Below are 12,319 nucleotides of genomic sequence, written 5' to 3' on the forward strand. Positions count from 1 at the left end.
GTGTATGAATCGCGTAATAAAAGGAATATTCAAGCCATTGATAAATTCTCTTTTATTGTACCCTATTGGCACGAAAGAAATAGTGAGCCGAAAGTATTAACCCTGCTAAAAAATTAGAATGTGTTTCACATACCTCGATGCGTCATGGGGGGGTGTTTCGTTGACTGGGAATCTGTCCCGGTCGTCTTATTTTTGGGGTTAATATTTTTATTTTGGTAAAATACCTCTCGCGCTGGCACTAGAGCCAAAAATGGACCCCAGTGAAGAAAGATCGCCAGATTCCCAGTGATCGAAATCTTCCCCGGAAGCAAATCTTTAAGCAAAAAATGGCGCTTTTGAAGAAGGAGCTATTGGAGTTTAATTTAACTCATTTGTCAACTTAATTCTCAGTGCAAGTTTTTTTAATTAAACAGCAAATTCTTTATCTTTTAATATTCTTCATAATATTTAAAGTTATGTAAAAAGGAATAGGTAATTTAAACTCTTGAATGAAATACTTGAAAATAACATTGAAAAGCAATGTTTCATAATGTAGAATTATATGTATGTTATTTCAAGTCAAACTTTCAGAAATGGCACCGTTTGTTACCTTAAATTCATTTATTATTAATTTAAAAAAATTATCACACACAGTTGATGAGGCAATTCAAGATAATTTCATGCAGTTTCATTTACTGTTTAACTTAAATACATTTGGGGGAAAAAAAGTCTCACAAAATTCTAATAGTTGAAAACTCAACCATTTTTGAGACAATTTTGAAATCAATATATGACTTTTAATGTATTGTAATAAAAAAATACAGCGAAATTTTTTAGACTGGCCCATGAAGAGAACTGCAGCTGTTGAATATTTTCAGCAAAATTAGCAAACGTTTTCCCAAATTCATTAAATATCATACATTCATTGAAAATTTTTTAAAGTATTTAAAAAAAATTGAATTTAATGAAGGTGGAAGCCTTTCTTTTTTAAATAAGACATCTCAATTGTTTTAGCATTTTATGAAGAGGCTATTTATAATTTAATTCAGGATTATGAATTTAACCAGTGAAGACACACATAAAGTAATCCAACCAATTACGATATGATATTTTGTTCAGCTGACTTGATCCAATAGTAGTGCGCGAACAGCTGATTCTTTTAAACATAATCTTTAAAGTTAAGGTTTAGTTTTTTTTTTTTTTTTTTTTTTTTTTTTTTGTAAAGAAGGAAATTCATCCAAAACAAAAAGGAACTTTTTCCAGATGCACTCACTACTCAATTAAAGGTCTTATTTTTGAATGCTAACTCATATTCAATAGAAATTAGCTAGAAATAAATTGGCACGAGAAAATTATATTAGAAGTTATTATGTATTAAATTATTCACTAGAAATATTTATTATTAAGTTAAACGGTAATCATTTCTTTAAGAAGTGCTGTTTAAATTGCATTAAATATCATTAAGAATATGAAAAATTGCAGAATTCGCTCTTTTCCTTCTACAAAATAATTTAACCATGAGAATTATTTTTTAAATAACTTCAATTTAAATCAAAACAATATCGTAAAACAGGCATTTTTTGCCCAAAGATGGCGCCACCTATTTTTATTTCATAGCATAGTAGCTCAAAGGCAGCTTTCATTTGTTTTGCAAAGAATGAAATTGATTGGAAATAATAATGCTGTTTTTGACAGCAACATTCAATTAAAGATATCATTTGCAAATGCTTATTCGTATTTAGCAGATTACAAACAAGAAACACAGTGCGAAGGCCGACTAGCAACATTACAATGGCGTCTTTGAAGCTTTGATTGACACTCGAATAAGCCAATGAGAGGGCCTTAAATTTTCCTATGACCGAACAGGAGTAAAGGTAGCTTATATGCTCTCCGGAATATGCTTCAACGTACAATTCCCCCCAAAAAAATTGAAAATCGCATTTTTTGGACTTAGTCGGTCTTGCTCTGAGGTACAGATTTAAAAATAAAATTTTTTTATTTTGGATTTGTATTTGCAGCTTTTGCAACTGAAGTCTGTTTATTATTGGGCAATGCCTAAAATGACAAAAAATGAGGTTATAACTCAGTGCATAGCCGAAAAGAAAACTGTTTCGGAGCTGCGAAAAATCCCTTTCAATGCCAAAAATGTGGGTAAATGGCTGCAGAGACTTGACAGCACAGAAGAGAGCGTTTGTCGGGTGTCTCTTCGTCCATAGGCTAGCAGTTTTATGCATGGAAAACAGTTTCCTTTCACCTCCATGCATGCAACAATGTACTTACAGTCACATGTCTGCAATCATTTACATTTTCAGCCATTGCTAATGTTTATACTTAGATTAAGGAATAAAAAACGTTTGAGCTATGTCAATTTGAAGATTTACTGTGATAAAAAACAGGACAGTTCATGTAAAACCTGTGTAAGTTTTTTTAAGCCCCCCCGTAGAAAAAAGAAAAATGTTTCTTTGAGTCATATACTTTTCCTCTTAGCTTTGTACTAAAAAATCGGACGGTGCATATAAAAAAGAGCTCTTTTACTGTGAAACACAAAAATGCTAAATAGAAGAGGTTATTTTTTTTACTGAAAATGAAAACACTTTTTTAACTTTGTAGCTTTTAGTTTTATTTTACAATCAGAAATAAAAATAAAATAGAAAAAGTAAGGTCTTAAATTTATTCTGAACAGTGCTATACCCTATGAATTAAGATGAATCTTTGAGGGCATCATTCATTCATCTATGAACTCATTTAGGGATCAGCAAGTCGTTTTATCTGGGCTCCTGGGAAAAAATCATACCTTACAGTCTTTTCAAAATTTTGCTCACAAATCGATATTAAAAGCAGTGGTGTTCCCAAAGGGGTTCTCCATATCCGCTGTATACCCTCAAACATTTTTTTAGACACATAGCGTATACCCTCAAACTTCATAAATTTTCATATTATGACTATGTATATGATCACGTACACAAATTGTGCGTAATGGATTTCTGGAAGTATTTATACCCTCAGAAAAATAGATGGGAATATCGCTGATTAATAGTCCTTTCCATGGGACGAAACGGTACATAAAGAATAGTTTTGTCAGCAGGTTTTATTCCATAAATACAAATAAAACGAGCAGTGTTCGTTTCAGTATCAAAAATAAAGATTTATCGTAGGTAAAACACAAAAATTGAAAATTAATAACACTAGTCTAAAAGAAAAAAAAAAAACTTTTTTTCTGTTAAACGGAGAAAAATATCTGATATTCATGGCGCCCAAAGTTCCCGGCGCCCAAAGTGCTCGGCGCCCAATGTTCCCGGCGCCCAATAGTCGGCGCCCAATCTTCCCATTTCGAGACCGACAGAAGTTTGAAAGAAATGCGCAAATTCAAATGCATGACTAACACTAAAATAATGATCAGAAACTTAGCCATTGTTCTTTTCTTTCGGCATCAGGAACATCCCTCTTAAGTGTCTAGCATTAATCAGCAAGTATTTATTCACTTTGAAAAAGCTCACCAAAGATGCGAGTTTTAGCTTTATTTTTAACAGTACGTAGAAATTCTGGTTTTAAGTGTTCAAATTAAGGACCACTCTTTTTACTTTCTTCTACATCTAATATATAGAAGAAAGTATTGGATTCGTGCAAATTTTCGAATTTTGATGGATTCGAACGTTTTGAGGTGTGCTGAGTCCATTTCGACGATTTTTGGAAAATGACTGTCTGTGTGTGACCAGTTTTTTGTGGCCGCTCTTCAGCAAAAACTACCGCAAGAAATCGAATGAAATTTGGTACACATATGTGCCCCTATGTGAATTTGCCCATTGGTTTTTGGCGCGAATTCCTCCAAGGGGGGTGGAGCAATGGGACGTTTTTTGAGTTACGCGTGCTTGCTATTCCTCAAAAAGTAACTGTCGGAAACAAACAAAATTTGGTCCATATGTTGCCATTAACAGGAACAGGTGCTGATTCAATTTTTGTGTCAATAACTCAAATGGGGGCTGAGCTATAGAACGTTTTTGTCGTCAATTGTGACTGCTGTATCTCAAGAAATAATGAACGAAATGAAAGAAAAATGTATCGGCAAGTAGCCCTTAGTGGGTATGAGAGCTGATTTCATTTTGGTGTCAACAGCTAAAAAGGGGGTAGCGCAATCGCCCGTTCTTTTTTTCCATTGTGAGTGCCCTGTCTCAAGAAGTAATGCTACGTTCTGGTTGAAATTTGGAATATATGTGAATCCATACGTAAACAGGCTTTGGTTCAATTTTGACTCCAATCGCTCCAAGAGGTGTTGATTTTTTTTTTTTTTTTTTTTTTTTGAGCAATCACGATTGCTTATTGTTCTCACTTGACAGTCCTTGATGTTCCGGTTCCTTTTTCAGCTTGGACCAGGGCTGCAGCACCACCGTCCACCGGCGGCGGCGCGGCTGGTCCTGACCACTGTCCCCCGAAATCCACTTTTGCTGGGCGGTGGCGTCCATGTCACACACACACGAACGCCTACACACGCACACACACTCACTCACACACATGCATACATACACTTACGCACCCACACACATGCGCCTACACAAACACACACGCTCGTGATTGCGAAAAACATAATTTGAATTCAAGATGCCAAAAATTCAAATTAATTTTTTTTTTTTTTTTTTTTGCGAATAAAAATAGCTTTATTAATGCAACAATAAGAAAGATAAATGGTAATAGATTGTCGTCTGCGTATTTCTCGTGATTTTAATTGTATGGAAATGATCGGAAATATTATCTCAATGATTTAAAATTTTTAACTGTTGCCATCTTATGTTTGTTAACAAATAAAATATTTGTAATTAATTCAAGCAAGGCTTTTAAAATAACTTTCAATTTTCGCTCTTTGCTTTGCTTTTGCAATAATTCTGACTAATATTGCAGACTAGGAATATTGCTTCCTCGTCAAGCATGGGGAGGGATCAGAAAAGGAAAAATATAGAAGAAAGTTTCGTTATGGCCACAACATACTAGTTTATTATTATTATTCTTGTCATTACTATGCCATTCGCATAGAGGAAAACATTAATAAAATTTAGCAGTTAATAAAATTTGTTTAATTTAATTTTAGGCAAGAAATAATTGTCTCATGATATGTGTTGTTCTAAATTTTATCTAAAAAAGACTTACAAATCTCCATATGTTTCATTCATATCGATTGAAAATGCTAATGATACCCAAGGCAACGTGTTTTAATCATGCAATAGTGTAGCTTTTAAACTAGTTTCCAAAGAGTTAATACCAAGCCCCATCATCTGTTTGATATTAAAATATATCCATTACAGAGTCGATACTATTTCAGTATACTAAATCATTATCTAGGAAGATTGGGCGCCGAGCACATTGTGCTCAATGTTCTGAGCACCCAAAATGCTCGGCGCCCAAACTTACCGGCTCCCAAAATACTCGGCGCCCAATCTTCCCATTTCGGGGTTTAAGGGGTGTGGCTTTGCTCCCCCTGGTTTTGGAGGAGGGGGAAGGATTTTACTTTAATAAATTTTTGTTTGAAACTTTTCAATACATTTAAAATAAATTTAAAATGATGTTTTATTCCTACTAGCAAAATATCTTGCATCAACCTTGACAGATTTTGATATTATACTGACAGCGTCAATATTGACGCGTTTTATACTGCATAAAGGTTGCATAAAGATTAAAAAGCAATATTGTAATAACAACACGTAAACAACATTGCATTCATCTTAAACTACCAATACTGATATTACCTTACAATATCAGCATTCCATATTCCATACATGTTGACGCCGTCAAGGATGGTATTGATTTCATGCTGTCGCCGTCAAGGTAATTAGTACACAATAAAGCAGTCGGACCTTTGTTGATACTTGCGCATGCGCACAGTTCTTTATAGCCAGCGTCCCTTGCATTGCTGGCATGTTATCTTCCTCCATCGACCTTCGATAGAGCTCCACGCTGCACGCGGCGTTGCATTCTTTAGGTTTCACTAAGTTGGTTGCTTAGTTATTAGTGTGGAATAGTATTGTTTTATTAATTACTTATGAATGACTGATAATTGCATTTGTTTATTAATATAGTACTAGACAAGCCATATCGCAGACGCTCGGCGATTCCAATGAAAAAAAGTGGGCGTTGCCCGGATGCTCAATGTCGGACCGAAACCTGTAACTAACCTTGGCCATAATCACATTTTTCATAGCAAGCTTTGTTGATTTTCCCATTTGTTGCGAGCTGTAGTCTATTTCGTATTTCTTTTTACGTAATAATCTCTTATTTGTGCAGTATTTTTATAAATTTCAGTGTTAAAGGGGTATTGTGTTTTGCGTCCAGTGTTGTAGTATAAATCTGTACAGCTGTCATTAATGTCAAGTACATTCGGATCCCGCTACAACGCGATCCGACTTACGCGAAATGGCTATAACGCGAGTTTTTCAGAAGTAACGAATTTTAAAGCTAAAGCGATTTTCTCGCTTTCAACACGCTAATATTTGTAAAGGTATCGTGATGCTAAGTTTCGGCTTTGTTATTGACTACTAAACATTGACTTCGTGAATATACTTTCATCCTTTCAGCATCACTGACTGGGCAAGTTCCCACACACCGCACTATAAACATAGCTGTATTAGTGTATTACCACTGCTCATATATATTTTTAATTTATTTATTCTAAATATGAAAGGTGGTGAAATATAATGGCATCTAGGCACGCTGTTTCATCTGAAGTTTGAAGAGGGAAACAAAACCTTAAGTTTTAGTATGAAGCTCGCAGAGTAGTGTTTAAGCGAAATACAAACAATATGAAATTGGAATCTGCTCTTGTATTGTAGATTATTAAGACCCTGAAAGAGGGGTGTTACCATAGATGTAATTGTTATAAAAGTAAATGCGAAGCTACTGTGTTAAAAAATATATTAGAATAACGATCAGATTACGCAGCATAAATAATCATTTTCAATTTTTAAGTTATAAATGTAACTTATTGTACCTACTGCATAGTACTCTTACAGTGCAGTGCTTTATTATACTGTACGCACCGTACTGTTTTATTTTTACGTCTCTCATTAATCATTGATTTTGTGCATCGTAACAGTATTTTATGTTGAATAATGCAGCTTTTTTTTTCAATACGGTAAAAATTCAGCTCTTTATGTAAGAAGCATTAATATATTGCTGCAAAATGGTCTAAAATAGTTTAAAAAGTGCTTAAAAATGTCTAAGATGATTGGGGTGCTAATTAAAAAATCATATACACAACACTGTTCTACAACGCGAAATTTCGACTTACGCGAGGAGTCTTGGAACGCATCCCTCGCGTAAGTCGGGATCCGACTGTTGTACTAACACAGCTTCGTTGTTGTGTTTGCGTCATCGGTATGAATGCATAATGTTACCGATGAAGCGATTGACTCCGCATTGCATGTTTCGAGTGTTTTTCATCTCTTAATTGCAAAAAGATAATTGTACACCATGTGCTTTTGTTATTTTAAACATGTTCAATCATGTTCTGGCAGAAGAGATTCGTTACAGCGGAATGTTTTGAAAATCAAATGATACTGCAATACGCTATTATTCATTTTTACTTATTTCAAGTTAATTTCTCTTTGTTTTCATGCACTTTCTTTAAAATCTTTATCAGAAGTACACCTTGCGAAAGTGGCTTGCGTTTAAACTCATTGAGTGGTATTTGTTTTGTAATGTAAAACTTCGTTTTGTTCAGTCAAACATGTTCTGTAGTTATTTAAGAGCAGAAACTTGCTCTTTTGTTCACAATCTTCAGGAAACCTCTGAAATTTGTTCACTTATTACTTCAAATTCGAATATCTAACAGTCTCCGACTAATTCTAGTATTTGATAATGAACAAGTGAAGACAAAAATTATGGAAATATTACACATGAGAGATAAATTTTATGTCCCCTTATACAGTAAAACCTGTCTACAACGATACTGTTGGGACTTAAAAAAAATATTGTTATAGACAGGTTATCGTTATAGACATTATCGTTATACACAGGTTTCACTGTATATTGAACGTTAAAAATTATCCAATGTCCAAATATCTTATGGGAAATATTAATGTTTTAAAAATTTCAATTTATAAAATATAAACCAATTTACATGGAAAGAATAAGAGTAATACATAGCTGTTTCATGTACACATACATAGCTTTTTCATACATATATAGCTTTTTCTTTTCTTATGGGAGTCATGCTTGTTTTTTTTTTTTTTTTTTTTTTGCTCGAGGACTGCAAATACGATTTATATATGATTTCTGTATTGCTGTGTCCAATTTAGCTCGCATCGCGAATACTCTTGTTGCTTCATTAGCGTCGGCCATTGAATCGGTTAATTTGATAAATTGCAGCAGCTGACGCCGATTGGTTTCAGGAAGTCGCAGTCTCAGTAAACGTTTTTGGATAATTTCGCCTAATCGTACCTCTCGACTCAAAAACTTCAGCAGCTTAAACGTACTGCAGGAGTCATCACGTGTTTCCGTCGCCTCCTTCAGAGTCGTGCCGAATGTTTTGCAGATCCCTCGTCTATTTCATCCAGCATCATTTTCGAAGTACCACCTGCATTCATAGTCAGAGCTGCCAACTTTTGGAATTCCAAACTCGTAGCAGAATTTTGCAGTGAAAGGGGGGGGGGGGGAGGGGCGTGGCCACTGCCGCAGATTTTAAGTCGTGAATTGTCAACAGAAAAAAAAAACAGATACTGTACGAATTTCAAATATGTTACAGAAAATATTAAAACGGAATATAAAAAAAAAAAATTCTTAACACAATTTTTGGCAGTTTTTTCCGCTTTTTTGCCGAAGATTCAGTGACTGGATCAGCGTTGCGATCTAAAAACTGATCCATCTTTACGCCATGCTACTTTCGAAGAGCGATGCTTGTTGCGCAGAGACCGTCAGCGCACGTGTAGAAGTTAGATTATCTGAACTTACCGGTTTATTTTTCATGCTTTTTTTTTCTTTGCTTTTTGTGGGATTTTAATTTAAAAACCTGAAAATCGTAATTTTTGGACCCGCTTCCGTAGCGTCGTAGTTTAAAGCTGAAATTCGCGCGATTTTTTCGTAGCGGTTGGCAGCTCTGTTTATAGTGTTCGCCTCACGGTGACAGGGATATCGGCACTCACTTTGTACTGGTTGGAGATCATAAGCAATGCCAAGCTTTTCTCGCCTTTCTTCTTCGGATAGAAACACTTTTAGTCAGTTCAAGATTTTGAGTGCATTCTTCAAGCTCATAATTGCATTCGAGCTACTCCAGCGCGTTTTGCAACAGTAATAAACTTCCTTTCTTTCTTTCTTTTTTTTTTTTTTTTTTTTTTTTTTTTTTGAAGCGCGCTTTACTGGGTTTCTAATTTTAGTGATGGTTTTCGAAATCGTTTCTCCCTTTTGTGCATTTTCTCAATTGCTGAACGTATTAAAACTGAAAACTCGAATGAGAATACCAAAAATCAGAAAAATACGAGGGTCGAGCCAGAAAAACGTTCCCATCAGTTTTACAAAGAGATAAAATTTTTTATTCCCATAGAAGTTTACATCGTTGGAAGCATGAAACTTTCCTCCATTTTTCCACATGATCGCCATCTTTTTCTACACATTTTGTTAGACGGTGTTCCAATTTCTGTCTCCCAATATCACAGAACTCCGCCGCCAAACCTTTGAGGAAACGTTTCACCTCTTCTTTGACTTCATCATCAACGAAATTCACACTGAACCAGTTAAAATAATTTCACACGAAATAGCTGAATCTCATCAAACTCAATTGACTTTTCTACACCGGAAGAGTCCGTTACTATGGATTTACTCCCAAAAATAATCACTTATAATATGCGTTAAGCGTGCCCCACTTCATGCGTAAGTTTGCCCCGTTACCGGGGCACGTTTACGCAACGGACTTGGATCCAGAAACACTTTTTTTAAGGTTAAAAACACACATGGGGCAACAATGGGGTCGTTTCCAAAATTTTAACAATGTTTTTTTCATGGTTAAAAACATAGAATCTGACCATTTTTTTAAAAAATTGACTGAGTTTAATATTTAAAAAAAAATATTTTCATTGTTTACGCTTCTGCCGATGACATCACAAATGATGAAATTCCATTCACAAAGCACAATATTTAAATCGGATCTTTGTTCACGTGTATTGGCAACGATAGGGTTGATAGCAAGCGTAGAGCGCTATTTTAATTCGCTTCTTGATTATCATTGTAAGGAGGAAACGCGGTAGAAAAATGCGCCAAAGAGCATCATTTGTGACGTCATCAAGACCACGCCCTGTTTGAAAAATCGGACATTTAAAAAAATTAATTAAAATTAACTGTTGGGGAAATAAAAGTGTTTTCTGGGTCCATGTTATTTATTTATTCTTTTGCTTATTCTATCAATTTCAGTGACTAAAAGTATTACTTTTGACTGAAGGAAACAACCCCATTGAATACACAATTTTTTACTTTAGTAAATGCTTTATACAATGTCTAAAATTTTTGAAGTTAAAACAAAAAAAATAGAAAATTCAATGAAAAAAATTTGCGCAAACGTGCCACAGTCAACCCTACACTATACACAACTTTTTTCTTCCTTGTACAAAGAAAAGGAAATATTGGCTTCACAAAAAACTTATCACTGAAATATCAGCATGAATTTCCATTTTATTTGCGTCAGAACGAATTTTGAGTTTAGTTTTTCACTTTGCTCGCACGCATTTTTATATGTGTGTACATTTGTGCGCAACTAAAACGTGCATTTTGACTGCACCCCAGTCCATTTCGACGAATTTGTGTTCGACGAATTTGTTTTCCGTGTGTACGTATCTTGCATAACACAAAAATGGTTAGTTGTAAGAAGGCTCAAACTTCGTTTGTGCACCTCATGCGGCGTCGAGTTGTGCACACTGCACACCCCGTTTGAATTACAATCGGATATTCCAAAAGGGATGTATTTCAACACGTTCTTTTCTGGCGAGCCAATGTCAATTTTGTGTGTCAAGTTATTTTCTCCAAGGAATCTCTTAATCAGGGTTCGTTGATTTAAATCAGCTGGATTTAAATTATGATTGAAGTCATGATTTAAATCAAGAGTTTTTTTTTTTTAATCATTGTTTTAAATCAATTGATTTGAACTAAGCGATTTTTCTAAAGAAAACCATCAATTAAAATAAGTTGATTTTAATTAAACGATTTTTTAAAAGAAAACCATGAATTAAAATCAGGTGATTTAATTTTTATAAATTAATTTTGCAGTTTTTGAATGAATTGCTCTAAATTTGACTGCACTGCATTATACTATCCCAATTTCAACAGGCAAAACTACATAAGTCCCTCTTTCTGTGTGCGTAACAGATTTTCACTCTTGCAATATTGCTTTTAATCCATAATCACAGTTCAGAACAAAATAAAAATTTGCAGTTTTTCTTTTACACCCTGCCTAATATAGTTAAGAAAAATATTTGTTCATCATATTATTTTAAACTAAAAACATGAAAAACAAAGCATGAAGCAAAATCACATCATATCTAAGCTGTATCTCGCTTTTATAAATTTTTAAAAATGTACTGAACAGAGAACTTATCTTAATTTAAAAGTAAGCTGAATGGATTCATCTATTGTATGAACGCCATTATGTTTATAAATGTAAAGTTTGGCATAACTAGGCATGAAAAGGTACTAACAGTATATTGTATACACGTGGATCGCCTACAATAATACGCTCAGCATGGCTAAAACATTTGAAAAGATGCGAAAGTTTGACAGTTCGTGGGATGGTGATGGATAACAACATAAATTTTCTCGCTTCATTTGACATGTGAGTGTTTTATGGCTGCTTTCAGCAAAGTTTTCACTCCACGTCTTTGACTTCGATCACGTCACCTTCCTTATGTAATTTATCCCAAATCACACACAAGTCAGTCGTGTTTTTCCCAAATAATTCACTCATGTAATCACTGATTGAGCTATTTCGAGAAGTTCTTCCGAAGCAGGCTGTTTCAAAATGTTTTCTGAAATGAAAACCAAAAGAGACATATTTAACTCTGTAACAATTTTTCTGCAATCATTGCTATCATGTTTGAACATTTCAAATTGAACTGCTCAAAAATTCAATTTTTCCATTAAAGAATATTGGAAAAAAACATTACGAAAACAGCCAGGGGTTGATATTGATTGTGAGTTTTCAACGAAATTAATTCATTAATTTTACTATTCCTCAGCAAAACGTTTTTTGTCTCGAGACAGATAGATTTTTTTTCATTATCCACAGTCTTCTTTTACCTCAGTGTCTCACATTCTCAAAGGTCGAAAGAATATTCTCTGCTTTTGTTTTTGCACACGACTAATTAGGAGATCGATT

Source organism: Uloborus diversus, chromosome 4 (genome assembly GCF_026930045.1).
Source record: "Uloborus diversus isolate 005 chromosome 4, Udiv.v.3.1, whole genome shotgun sequence".
In the NCBI taxonomy this organism is placed as follows: Eukaryota; Metazoa; Arthropoda; class Arachnida; order Araneae; family Uloboridae; genus Uloborus; species Uloborus diversus.